The sequence below is a fragment of the Tasmannia lanceolata genome, unplaced genomic scaffold (genome assembly GCF_043159265.1).
Source record: "Tasmannia lanceolata isolate RefF3 unplaced genomic scaffold, GAP_Taslan_0.1 ptg000008l, whole genome shotgun sequence".
NCBI lineage: Eukaryota > Viridiplantae > Streptophyta > Magnoliopsida > Canellales > Winteraceae > Tasmannia > Tasmannia lanceolata.
In genome coordinates, this window is record NW_027518685.1 from 12,113,886 (window position 1) to 12,125,945 (window position 12,060).

The following is a 12,060-nucleotide window of genomic DNA, read 5'->3' on the forward strand; positions in this document are numbered from 1 at the left end:
GTCTCTAATAAGAGGGATTTCTATTAAATGACTGAGTAAAAAAAAGTACTCGTTTATGTTGGGAGAGGGGCTTTTTTTTTTTTTTTTTTTTGATGCGTAGGGTGTCCCCACCCCACTTTGTAGACCGGGACTAATTCCCTCCGGATGCACCAATCACCCGTAAACCACGTGCATCGGGCAAGCCCAGGGGATTCAAACTCTCATCTCTGGGGAGCATACCTGAGACTTTAAGCCAAAGAGCCACACCTGTACGGGTTAAGGGAGAGGGGCTTCACTCAGCACTTTGAAGCAAAATTCGCAACGGATTTCATCTATCTCCTCCCAGGTATTATTTATGTGCTGTTTGGGTTGGACAGTCCATCTCTAGCTCAATCTCCAATTTTTTTTAGACCGTGCATTGTTGCACCTTCACCCACACGAGAAAAACTCCAAAAGAAAACACATCCATATTGAATATTAGTATATTAGAGATACATATATAATGAAAAAGAAAGAAATAAAGGTAAGTTATATACCTGCCAGGTAAGGGTGTCAATTTTGGCTCGGGCTCGGAAGCTCGCTCAAATCTTTAACGAGCCGAGCCGAGCCGGCTGGCCAGCTCAGCTCGGCTCGTTAAGAATTTAATATATATATATATATATATATATATATCTTATCTTATCTTATATATATATATATATCTTATCTTATACTATCTAATACAATAAGCTGGGATGAAAAGAAGAGAGTTTTTTCCATTTTTTTGAAAATCACATGAGAATTACACGTCACATTTTTTGACTTTTTTTAAGAAATGCACCCATTCAACTCATATAATTTCAATCCTACCCACCCCCCTTTATGCTTTTAACAAAGGCACCCATTAAATCATATAATTTCAATCCTACCCCCTCCTTTATGCTTTTAATAAAGGCACCCATTAAAGCCCTATAATTTCGATCTTACCCCCTCCTTTATGGTTTTTTAATTTAAAAACTATAGGGTGATCTTGACCATCCGATTTAAGATAAGAGGAATTATGAAAACATCTATAGATTGGAGGGCTAGGATCGGCCTATGGAAATGATTTTTGGGGCACAACCTATTTATGTTGTGTTCCATCATATGGACGGTTTGGATCAACCTATGACGTGGTCCGTACAGTTCTTTGTTGGCCCGTGCATCGCAAGGGTTTTTTTACTAGTATAGCATAAGAGAAAAGAAGAGAATTTTTTGAAAATTCTATGAGAATTATACATCACTTTTTTTTTACTTTTTTTAACAAATGCACCCATTCAACCCACATATTTTCAATCCTACCCCATCATTTATGCTTTTTAACAAAGGCACCCATTAAAGCCACATAATTTCAATCTTACCCCCCTCCTTTACGGTTTTTAATTAAAAAATCTATAGGGTGATCTTAACCATCCGATTTAAGAGGAATTATGGAAACCTCTATAGATTGGAGGGCTAGGATCAGCCTATGGGAATGATTTTTAGGGCACAACCTATTTATGTTGTGTTCCATCACATGGACGGTTTGGATCAACCTATGACGTAGTCCGTACATGATGCACGGGATTTTTTACTAGTATATATATATACTAGTAAAAAACCCGTGTATCATACTAGTAAAAAACCCGTGCGATGCAGAGGCTGACAAAGAACTGTACGACCACGTCATAGGTTGATCCAAACCGTCCATGTGATGGAACACAACATAAATAGGTTGTGCCCCAAAAATCATTTCCATAGGCCGATCCTAGCCCTCCAATCTATAGATGTTTCCATAATTCCTCTTATCTTAAACCGGATGGTCAAGATCACCCTATAGTTTTTTAATTAAAAAACCATAAATGAGGGGGTAAGATCGAAATTATACGGCTTTAATGGGTGCCTTTGTTAAAAGCATAAAGGAGGGGTAGGATTGCAATTATATGATTCAATGGGTGCCTTTGTTAAAAGCATAAATGAGGGCGGGAGAGGGGAGGCGGGGGTAGGATTGAAAGTATATGAGTTGAATGGGTGCATTTGTTCAAAAAAAGTCAAAAAATGTGAGGTGTAATTCTCACGTAATTTTCAAAAAAATCAAAAAAACTCTCCTCTTTTCATCCCAGCTTATTGTATTAGACACACACACACACACACACACACACACACACACACACACACACACTAAAAGGGTTGTCCAGGGAGTGAAAGGCGGAGGCAAAATATATCACTTCTTTTTTGGAACCCCATTTGTTACTTGGACTACCCCCCGTAGTGTAAAAAGAGTAGTTATATTACATTAGATAGGGCTGTCCAGGGAAGATAAGGGGTGTGAGCTTAATATAACCCGAGCTCGATAAGGCTCGTAAGCCGCTCGCGAGCCTAGCTGAGCCTGACCGAGACGAGCTCAAGCCTGACCGAGCCTGACCAAGACGAGCTTGAGCCTGGTTCAAGCCCGAGCCGAGCTTTTGAGCTTAACGAGCCGAGCCGAGCCGAGCCTGACCAAGCTCGGCCCGGCTCGTGTACACCCCTACTGCCAGGGATAAGATTGTTAACCCATCAGTGATGTGATTGTTGATGCTCTGATGAAAGGAATAAGTACGAAATTTTCATCAAGCATGTAAGCCTGACGAGATATGAATATTGAAGTTAAAAAATATAAGGATTTGGGCAAATATTCCAAGCGATTTTTTATTTGATATTGAATCAGATTGCACAGAACTTAATGACATACAAAAGGAACATTCGGCAACAATGTGACCAAGTGAGAGATGTTAGGGAGAACAACACATGGCTTAATCAGATTGGATGGTTGCAATTCACACCCAAAACGTTTAAGTATTAAATCTAAGAACAGTTGTGATCTTAATTCTAAGAACACTTGAAGCTTCTACCATATTTTTCATCTCAAATATTAAGCTAAGTTTTGACTGTTATGTGTTGATCATTTCTAAGTAATTTTCTACCATAAGTATTTCATCCGTATACAAGGATAAGAATGTAGAGCCTGCTCCCACTTATCAGGACATATGAACAATTATCAAATTTATTAGTTACATATCTTCGTTTGATAACTGATTGATGAAAATCAAATATTATTACGACAAAATAATTTATTGTATAGAGAATTCTTCAAGCCTGCGCCCACACGGGGCGGGGATTCCCTGACTTGGGGCCGGCCCGGGGACTTTAACAATTCCCCGAAGCGGGGATGGGGATGGAGATGGGCCCGGCCCGGCCCGTTTTAGTATGCAAGTCATTATCAATATCCTCTTATTTTAGTATTGTTTTAGAGGTTGTTTTTGTTAAAACTAAATATTTCTTTTAGGATAGTGATATTGAAACTACCATATTTTAATAAGTGCACAAACACGGCTTGTCTGTTTCTTTTTTATAGGCGTTAAAAAGCTTTTTTGAGGTGAAGTTTTTTTGTGCGCGGCGGAGACGGGGCGGGGACGGGGATTAAATATTCCCCGCGGGGCGGGGAGGGAATTCCCCACCATCCCCAAAGTAGGGACGGGGAATCTTCCTTCCGGCAGGGGCAGGAACGGGAACGGGGAGTAAAACATCCGCCCCCGCCCCGCCTTGCCCCGTTGCCAGCCCTAATCCCTCAACATGAGGTGGTGAATCTATGCATTTTGTATTCAAAACTCAATTCCAAATCCAAATACAAAAGATGAGGTATCCAAACGGGCCCTAATTGTATTTGTATTTATATATAGCGAATAAACATATTCCATACACAGATAAAGATTATAGATGTGTAGCTCAATTGTTTCCGATCACCACGGGCTGTTGGACAGGAATGTCTGATTCTAAAGAGATACAAAGTATTTTTAGGTGTTCAATAGGTTTTCAAATATTCACAATGGATTGTATTTCTGTTTTTGAATATTGTTTTTATTATGCTTGAGTTGGAGAGTCCATCTTCAACCCAAACTCTTCAGGTCGAGTTGTTGCTCCCCCTCCCATACACCATTACAAGGTGTGAGTTGCTCCTATATACTCCGATGAGGCCATCACTCTATGGAGATAGCAAGATGGAGTTTATTTTATCCTTAAATTTAGGCTTGCTATCCTCAAGCAACGTGAACAATTAATGTTCCTGGATAAAATATTCCCAGAACAGAGTTTGGTGAACAACAAGCTAAAGTTATCCAAGCTGCATAATTATCCTAGGAACACCTTATACAAGGATTTCTATCAGCATGGAGAACAGCCTCAAAATTCTTGGGTTTTCAAACATCTATGACATCCCCAAAACAAAAATATTTTGTGACTTAGAATGTTGCTCTAATTCTCTAAATCAAGAGACACATGTGAATAAAATCTATGGCAATGGAGGTACTTAGCCCTGCCACGACTGATCTATGCCTAATATTAGTGGGTCCTGCCTTGGAGTAGTCATGACCAAAATTTGCTCCAATTGGGAAATCCTAACCATCTCTAAAGCAAGGTTATCTAATTCAAGACTGGAAGCCTTCTCTCTTGTGCCCTTTCATGATTTGGAGAGTTAAGCTTCCACCCTTTCAAAAGGATGAATCATGACATCATCACCATCATCGGAGATTTGCATGTATATATGACCTCATGTGCACAGGGAGAAAATAAATTGTTTTCTAAGCAGCTTTGCATGCGCATCATCAACCCCTGAAGCACGAACATCAAACATTACAGGAATTATGTAAATGACATCATCTTCTATGTCATCCGCATTATCGATCCATCGCAGTCACAAATCTATAAAATATAGGCTAGAGTTATTGAACGATTCAAACTTTTTTTCTACTATAATAAGGGAAAAGATGATTCAAATCATTTATCTTTGGTAATCATAGTTAAAGTCAATTAACTAAAAAAGTAATCACAATTAACTCATCATGAATAGTAATTGATATAGCCCTCGTACCTAGCTGTTGCCATAGGGTTTGTGTCTTGTGATGTGAACTTCAAGAACAGACAAGTGCGTTTATATTTGGGATTGTCAGAGCAATTTCGCAGAGTAAAAACACTTCCAAAACAGAAATCCGTTTGGAAAATAAAGACGAAAGTGAAAATGACCGACGATTTGATCCCTTTTTATAGTGGTTGTTGTCTTTCATGAGAATTCGTGCTCTATTTCTAGTTTTTTTTTTTTTTTTTTTTCACAAAATGGATTCCCGTTTTGCTAGCAGCTCTCTTTCGCAAAAAATCATTTCGCAGCTCGCTTTTGTAAGAGAGAACAACCACCGAATTAAAACAGTTGAGTTGTGAAATGGCTTTTTGTGAAATTTCCATAGACAATATACATCTAGGAAAATGACATCTTCACAACGCTACACTTCTCTAACTGGTCACTGAGAGTTAATTAAGAAGTGTAAAACAACGGGTCATATTATCAAAATATAGTATATGAATATCAATATATAAATATTTAAATATATATATATACAAGGGAATGTATTAGTGGGCAGATACCAAAATTTGGTGGACTGCTTAGAGCCTTTAGGGAATTGTAATAGCAGATTATAAAAAACTAGGTCAGTTCGTCTTGTTATCAAAACATGGTAGTGCGAATTATTAAAGATTTTCAGGATCCATACTGAACCTGTAGGGTAAAATGAAAAGCATTGATCTTGTCTTGTGGTACATCATGAGGTGATCCACATGGTCTTGGTCCCATATATCCAAACGAGCATCTCATGCATAAGATAAAGAACTAGAAAAATCAACGGTTAGAGTATGGAGATCTCACCCTCTGATCATCTTAGTGGAAGATTAGGAAAGTGGGTTAGATGAAGCAACCTAAATAAATTAGGATATTTGATTTGATTTGATTTGATTTGGGGTCTACTAGATTGAGTAATTAGAATAGATTAGTATTATCTTCCCAAATCTTGCCATATCTCTTTCTATGTTTATCTTCTTGAGCATTCTATATAGACACTCATGGGGCTTGATAGTAACACATTCAAGAATAATATAGAAATCTCTCATATAATTTTCTCATAGCTTGAAGGATCAAGGGCTTAGGTGCAAGCAAGGTGTTGTAAATATTATTTGGTCGGAGTTACAGCTAAAGTTGAGCCAACAGAATTGATCACTTATACAGGGGTATAACTATGTAAGTAGAAAGATAAAATGGTGAGTGGTTTTGGTGTCAAACGTTGCACCGCACAAGGTGGGTGAGAAGGTGGTGGACCCCACACATCACAACCATTGATCTTGATAACATGTCATATAAATGCGGTTCCACACCTAAATTTTGTTGGAGTCAACTCTCATTATAATTACGTATGTAGTTAGCTCGCCGAAGTTATCAACTCCAAGAAGACATTGGCCAAAGATCATTGTACAATTATGTATGTAAGTAGAGAGAGAAAGAGATGGGGAATAAGTGGACTTAGTCCTAACAGAGTGAGTCAATGAAACAAATGGACGGTATGCTAATTTGCAAGTAGGTCAACACTTAACATTGATATTAAAATGAGAATATAGGGTCGTCTTCCTTTTACACCTCACACTCGTCCCATTAACCCAACTACTTCAACTCAATGGACAAAGAAAACAAACTACTGAGAGAGACAGAGACAGAGAGAGAGAGAGTGGAAGCCCTCCTAATATTCAAAGCAAACCCTCACTACGATGGGCATTGGTGTTTCTCAGTTTTCATGCCGACCACGGAAATCAGGGTCTTCTAGCTAAACTGACACGTGGAGGATTTCAATTGGTTGCAACGGATAAGGTTGAGTTCATCATATAGTTTCTCCATTATATAGTACTTTTTGAAATATATATATATATATATATATATATACTAGACTATAATGGTTTACACGACATAAATTCTCAATGTACTTAAAAAGTTAAAAGCAGCCTCAAGGATCTATACAAAGGAGATTTTATATTTATGTTGTGGCCCATCAAATGGACGCTTTGGATCATCTTAAGGTGTAAGCCGTACCGTACATTTTTTTAAATACTGGACTGTACAGGCTTACACCATATAAAAACTCTTGTACATTTACTTTAGAGATGGTTTCACTTACCCGTTGCCTATTAAAAATTTTGAGGGCTGCTACTAAAATGGAAATCTCTATTTTGCTATATAAAAAAAAAAAAAAAGCAGGGGGAGGGGAGTTGCTAACGATAAGCATCATTTAATGACCACCGGGAACATGATTTTACACGTACTTTTATACTCTTACACCCATTTTGAGATTTTTTTTTCATCAAAGTATTGTAATTTCATGATCCCAGGTTCATTAAATGATGCTTAACCAGTGCCCTTAGGTTAGCAAAACCAAAAAAAAAGATATGTCATCAACAAATTAAACCATATTTTGATATTTGCACAAACTCGGCTGTATTTTCTTCTTTAATTGGTTTTTGATCGAGGGCTTTTTGGGGAATGTAATAACCTCTTCAGAGCTCTTTAAATACTAAGGACAAGATGATTTGTCAAAATATCAAAACATGGCTGTGCTGATATCATTTTCCAAAAAAAAAAAAGGTGAAAAAAAAAGAAGACAAGGAAGTGAGCTTGAATCTCCCCCACCAAAAGCAAAATGTGCTCTGGAATAGACCAAATCCTTGTTCAATTTCATTTTTGTCCTTAATTTCCAGCAAAATTATATGGTGCCTGACCGTCAAGTCCCATGGGAGCGGCCTCTTAAAAAGTGGGCTGTTGGTTCAAATATCAAGGGCGGTACTGCGCACATGGGACTTGACGGTGTGGCACCATATAAATTAAAACTCTAATTTCCAAATGAAATCCCATTATGGAAGTGTTTCCAAAATTTTATGGATAGCTAAACTAAAGGGTGCCCTTGAAAAAACCGGCCCCAAGGACTCCCACATTGGACCCACCTCACATAAGGGCATTTATAACAGCACTGAATGCCCATTGTAACGTGGTCCAATGTGGGTGCCCTTATGGCTGGTTTTTTTGCAACGGTGGCCTTCAGTTTAACAGTCCTCTAAAAGTTTAGATGAGAATCAGGTGCATAGTTAGCAAAACATGATTACGCAAAAAATAGGATGGGAAAATCGTGTTTAATATGTTATTAGTTCAAAAAACATAGTAGAAAACGGTAAAAGAAATGAAAACACAAAAAAATGTGTTTACTACATTTCAAAATTTTGTCATTTACAAAGTATAGTCAAGGTAAAGTTGGAGAGTAGGCCGAAAAAATAAATTTAATTTGAAACGTGTTTTAAACATTTTCATATCAAAAGTGGAGATATTTTTTTGTTATAAAATATAAGAATTTTGAACCCAAAATGTAAGAATTTTGAACTCAACATTTTAAATGGAATATTCAAAATAAAGAAACTTCCTATTGCTTGTGAAACCTCTTGTCTTTTAGTGGTGCCTTGAGCTTGAACCCAAAACCAAGTATGTTGTCAGTGGGTTTCAAATCCAATGCAAGGTTTTTTAGTCCCAAGTTGGAAAGTTAAAGACTTTCTCCTCCATATAAGAGGTAGTGGAGACAAAAACTTGGGCCTTTCAGTGATATTGGAATTTGTTGGGTGATTTAGTTTTACATGAACCAAAGTTTATAAAATACACACGTTGGGCTGGTCCGGGTTCATTTTCGTCAAAACGGTTTTAATTTTCTTAATTGTTAGTTACTAATTTCAGAACATATAATCGTGCGGTATTAATTCCTAAACAGATTTGTAATTGCTTATTGCCATTTTGTGATTATTTTTTCATTCGTCTTTCCTTTCTGTATGTCTGAATACATTTCTAAGGTGATTTAAAGTGGACCAGTAAGCGACTGCACGTCTACTAGATCCTGTGTGGTAGTTTTATCTTAAAGCGTCGATTCGTGGATCACAGTTACATCGTAGGGGACGAATACGATTCTTAAGGAGAGTGATCAAGTGGCACAACTCCTTCAACAATTGAATTTTCAAATGGGTTTTTTCTTCAAATTAATAAGTGCAATTTGCCTTCTCTACTTGATTTTTATTCTGATTTTCAACAGTACCAAATATTGGTTCGGATTAGCCACAAATTAGTTTGCCTTATAACTGAATATTAATATTTTTCTCCAGCATAAAAGTTTTTGGTTCACTTGGCTTGTTTCATCTATGGGAGGAAATGAGGTGGTTTACTTGTCGGCTCTTGTGCAAATCCTTGTCCTCTGATTTTAATTACCCTCCAATAAATGGAAAAGCTCATTTCTTTCGGAAAACACACACAGAATCCTCTCTCTCTCTCTCCCTCTCTGTCTCTAAATAGAATCTGTGAAAAGAGAGTTTCCTAACCGCATCTTCTCCTTTTCCTTTCCTTTTCGCCGGGTCATTTCCGACGGCTTCCCAACCCATGTAACGAAACTAAACAGGTTTTAAATGAAGTAATTTTCGTAAAAGACAAACAATAGTGGTGGAAATGTTAAGAAAGGGGTTGGAATATCATATTCCTTCCAACTTCCTAACAGAATTGAAATTATTCTCATTTTTTTGGGTTGGAATATCATATTCCTTCCAACTTCTTAACAGAATTGAAATTATTCTCATTTTTTTGGGTTGAAGTGCAAATTTGAAAAACATAGCGTACAATAGATTATAGAACTTAACTAAGACAACCTTTCTTTGAATATAAGACATCTATAATAAGGTCGTATCTTGGACAACCAATCTTACAACCAAACAGTCATGCTGACTCCTATTCTCTGTAAAACATATGTGAAAGTTGTGACTACCACGACCAGTAGTGGACCCCAACATAAAACTTATTCCCAAATTGCACATTTATTTCATAGGGAAATGATATTTACACCCCCTTTCTCATCATTTTCACTCCTTTTGTTTGTCATTATCCTGAAACTCAGTAAAAAAAGATAACAAAAGGAGGTGAAAATACTGCCATGTTACGAAAAGACATACAAATGCGGGTTGAAATGCTGAAAAAGACGGTGGAAATATCATCCCCCTCTTTCTCATATTCTTTCAGCAATTTAAAGTTAGGGATTTGCTAGGGACCATCAGAGAATGGCATTTGGGGGGCTGGCTGTTGCATGTGAGAGCAGCCACCTCAGATGAATTAAATGAATAAGACAAAATCTGCTAAAAAGTGAGCATGTGTGGCTGCTCTCACATTCAACAGCCAGCCGCAAATTGCCATTCTTCAATGGTAGCTAGAAAATCCCATTTAAAATTGGGAGATGATATCCCCACCCCTGAGCATTACGCATGCGCTCCCCTTATAAGGTGATGTGAAAAGGACACCTCAAAACGAATTAAATGAAAATGACAAAATCTACTTTGGAAAAAATGAGCCTGTGTGGGGAGGTTCTCTCCTGCAAAAGTCAACCGAAATGCCCTTCCGAGAACTTCCCTAGCAAATAAAGAGGAAACAGGGGGTGTGGAAATATCAAACATGGGATGTGAAAAAATCAGACCATGGAATTGATATTGCCAGTTGCCACACCCCTGCTTTTAGTGTATTTTAATGAGTTGCTCAGGAACCTCCTGCGCAACGTTGTGTAGCCAAGTTGTTTTCGAAAACATAAATGGGGGAGAAACTAACCGGTAGGTGTCTGTCGAAACTCAAAGCAACCACCCGCTACTCCCAGTTACCCCGAACTGAACACGCAGCTCCCCTATATATGTATATACGTTCGCCTACTTTTTAATTCCTAAGTACTTGTTGAAATTCTCTGGTAGATTTTCAGAGCGAGAGAGATGGCTAGGTTAGCGCCAATGAACGAGTCGGTTCTTCAAGCCACGCCGATGGGAGTGGGGTTGTTCCTGGCCGTGGTGGCTCTCGTGGCGCTCTGCGCCAAGCAAGCCAGAAGTGAGTCAAGAAAGCCGGGAAGCTGCGAAGCGAGTAATTCAAAAATCGCCCCGAGGTCGCCGCTCCAGACGCCCAAGCGTATGCTTACTACGCTCAGTAATAAGGCCATCCCTTTCATCCAGAAGAAAAAGATCGGCGAGGAGCCAGGAGCCAAAGCCGAAGAGGGATTCGGAGACGGAGGGTTGTGGCAGAGAGAGATCTTGATGGGGGAGAAATGTCAGCCGTTGGATTTCTCTGGAGTTATTTATTACGATGGCTATGGAAAACAATTGTCCGATTTGCCTCCGAGGTCGCCACGTGTAGGTCCGTCTCCGAATTTTTCTTTTCCTGTGCTTTTGTCGGAGAAAGGCGCGAATTAGCGGTCGTTAATCGTAAGTAATTAAGGTTCTTGTCTTTTTTCATTTTTTTCTCTTTAATTTTCTTAGTCTTTTATAAATTTCCGTGTAAATTCTAATGTTTCTAATGTTTCTATATTTGAAACAATACTGGATGCCTTCTCCTTCCCTTTTTTTTTTTTATTTCTTTTGTATGTTCTTTTCTTTTTTTTTTGTAAGTTAGGAGAGATGAAGGGAAAAAATTATTTCATTGGCTTCACCAAAAATAATTTTAAATTTTGGTAACATTCCACCCCACTTATTTTCAACTTTGGCTTTCAATGATGATCAGTTTACACAGATGGGTGGAAAGGTACCAAGGAAAGGGTGGAACTACCATTTCCCTTAAAATAAAAGGATAAAATTGGGACCTGATATCGGCACTACTCACTTTGTTTTACACTTTTCTGATTTACATATCATACTGAGTATTGTAACAGCTGTGAAAATCTACTTAAAATGGTAACACAAAGTGAGTAGTGCCATTATCAAAATGTGGTAGTTCATATATCAATCCCATAAAAAATTTCTATAACGATTTTTCTAATAAAGTATGAAATTAAAGAGGAATTCTAGAGTGAAGGGGAGCCCTTGTAAAAAAGAGGTGAAGGAGCTCTCCCATTGGCTGCACATCACCATCATGCATTAATAACTACCGAAAAGTCAAATATGATGGTGATTTGCGGCCAATGGGGAGCCCTTTCACCTCTTTTTTGCAAGGGCTCCCTTCATTTTAGAGGGGGGGTTGTTAGTTGCGTCATCCTTACTTTTTTGTACTAAGTAGGCTTTTTTTCTACCAAAGCAGGTAATTCAACCTAATCCTCCCCTCGTATGACCTTGTAAGTTGGCAAGACCTGGTCATCGAGTGGGCCCAATCGTAAGATTATAACGGGTAGGATCAATAATAACTATCAATTCAAGGGTCTT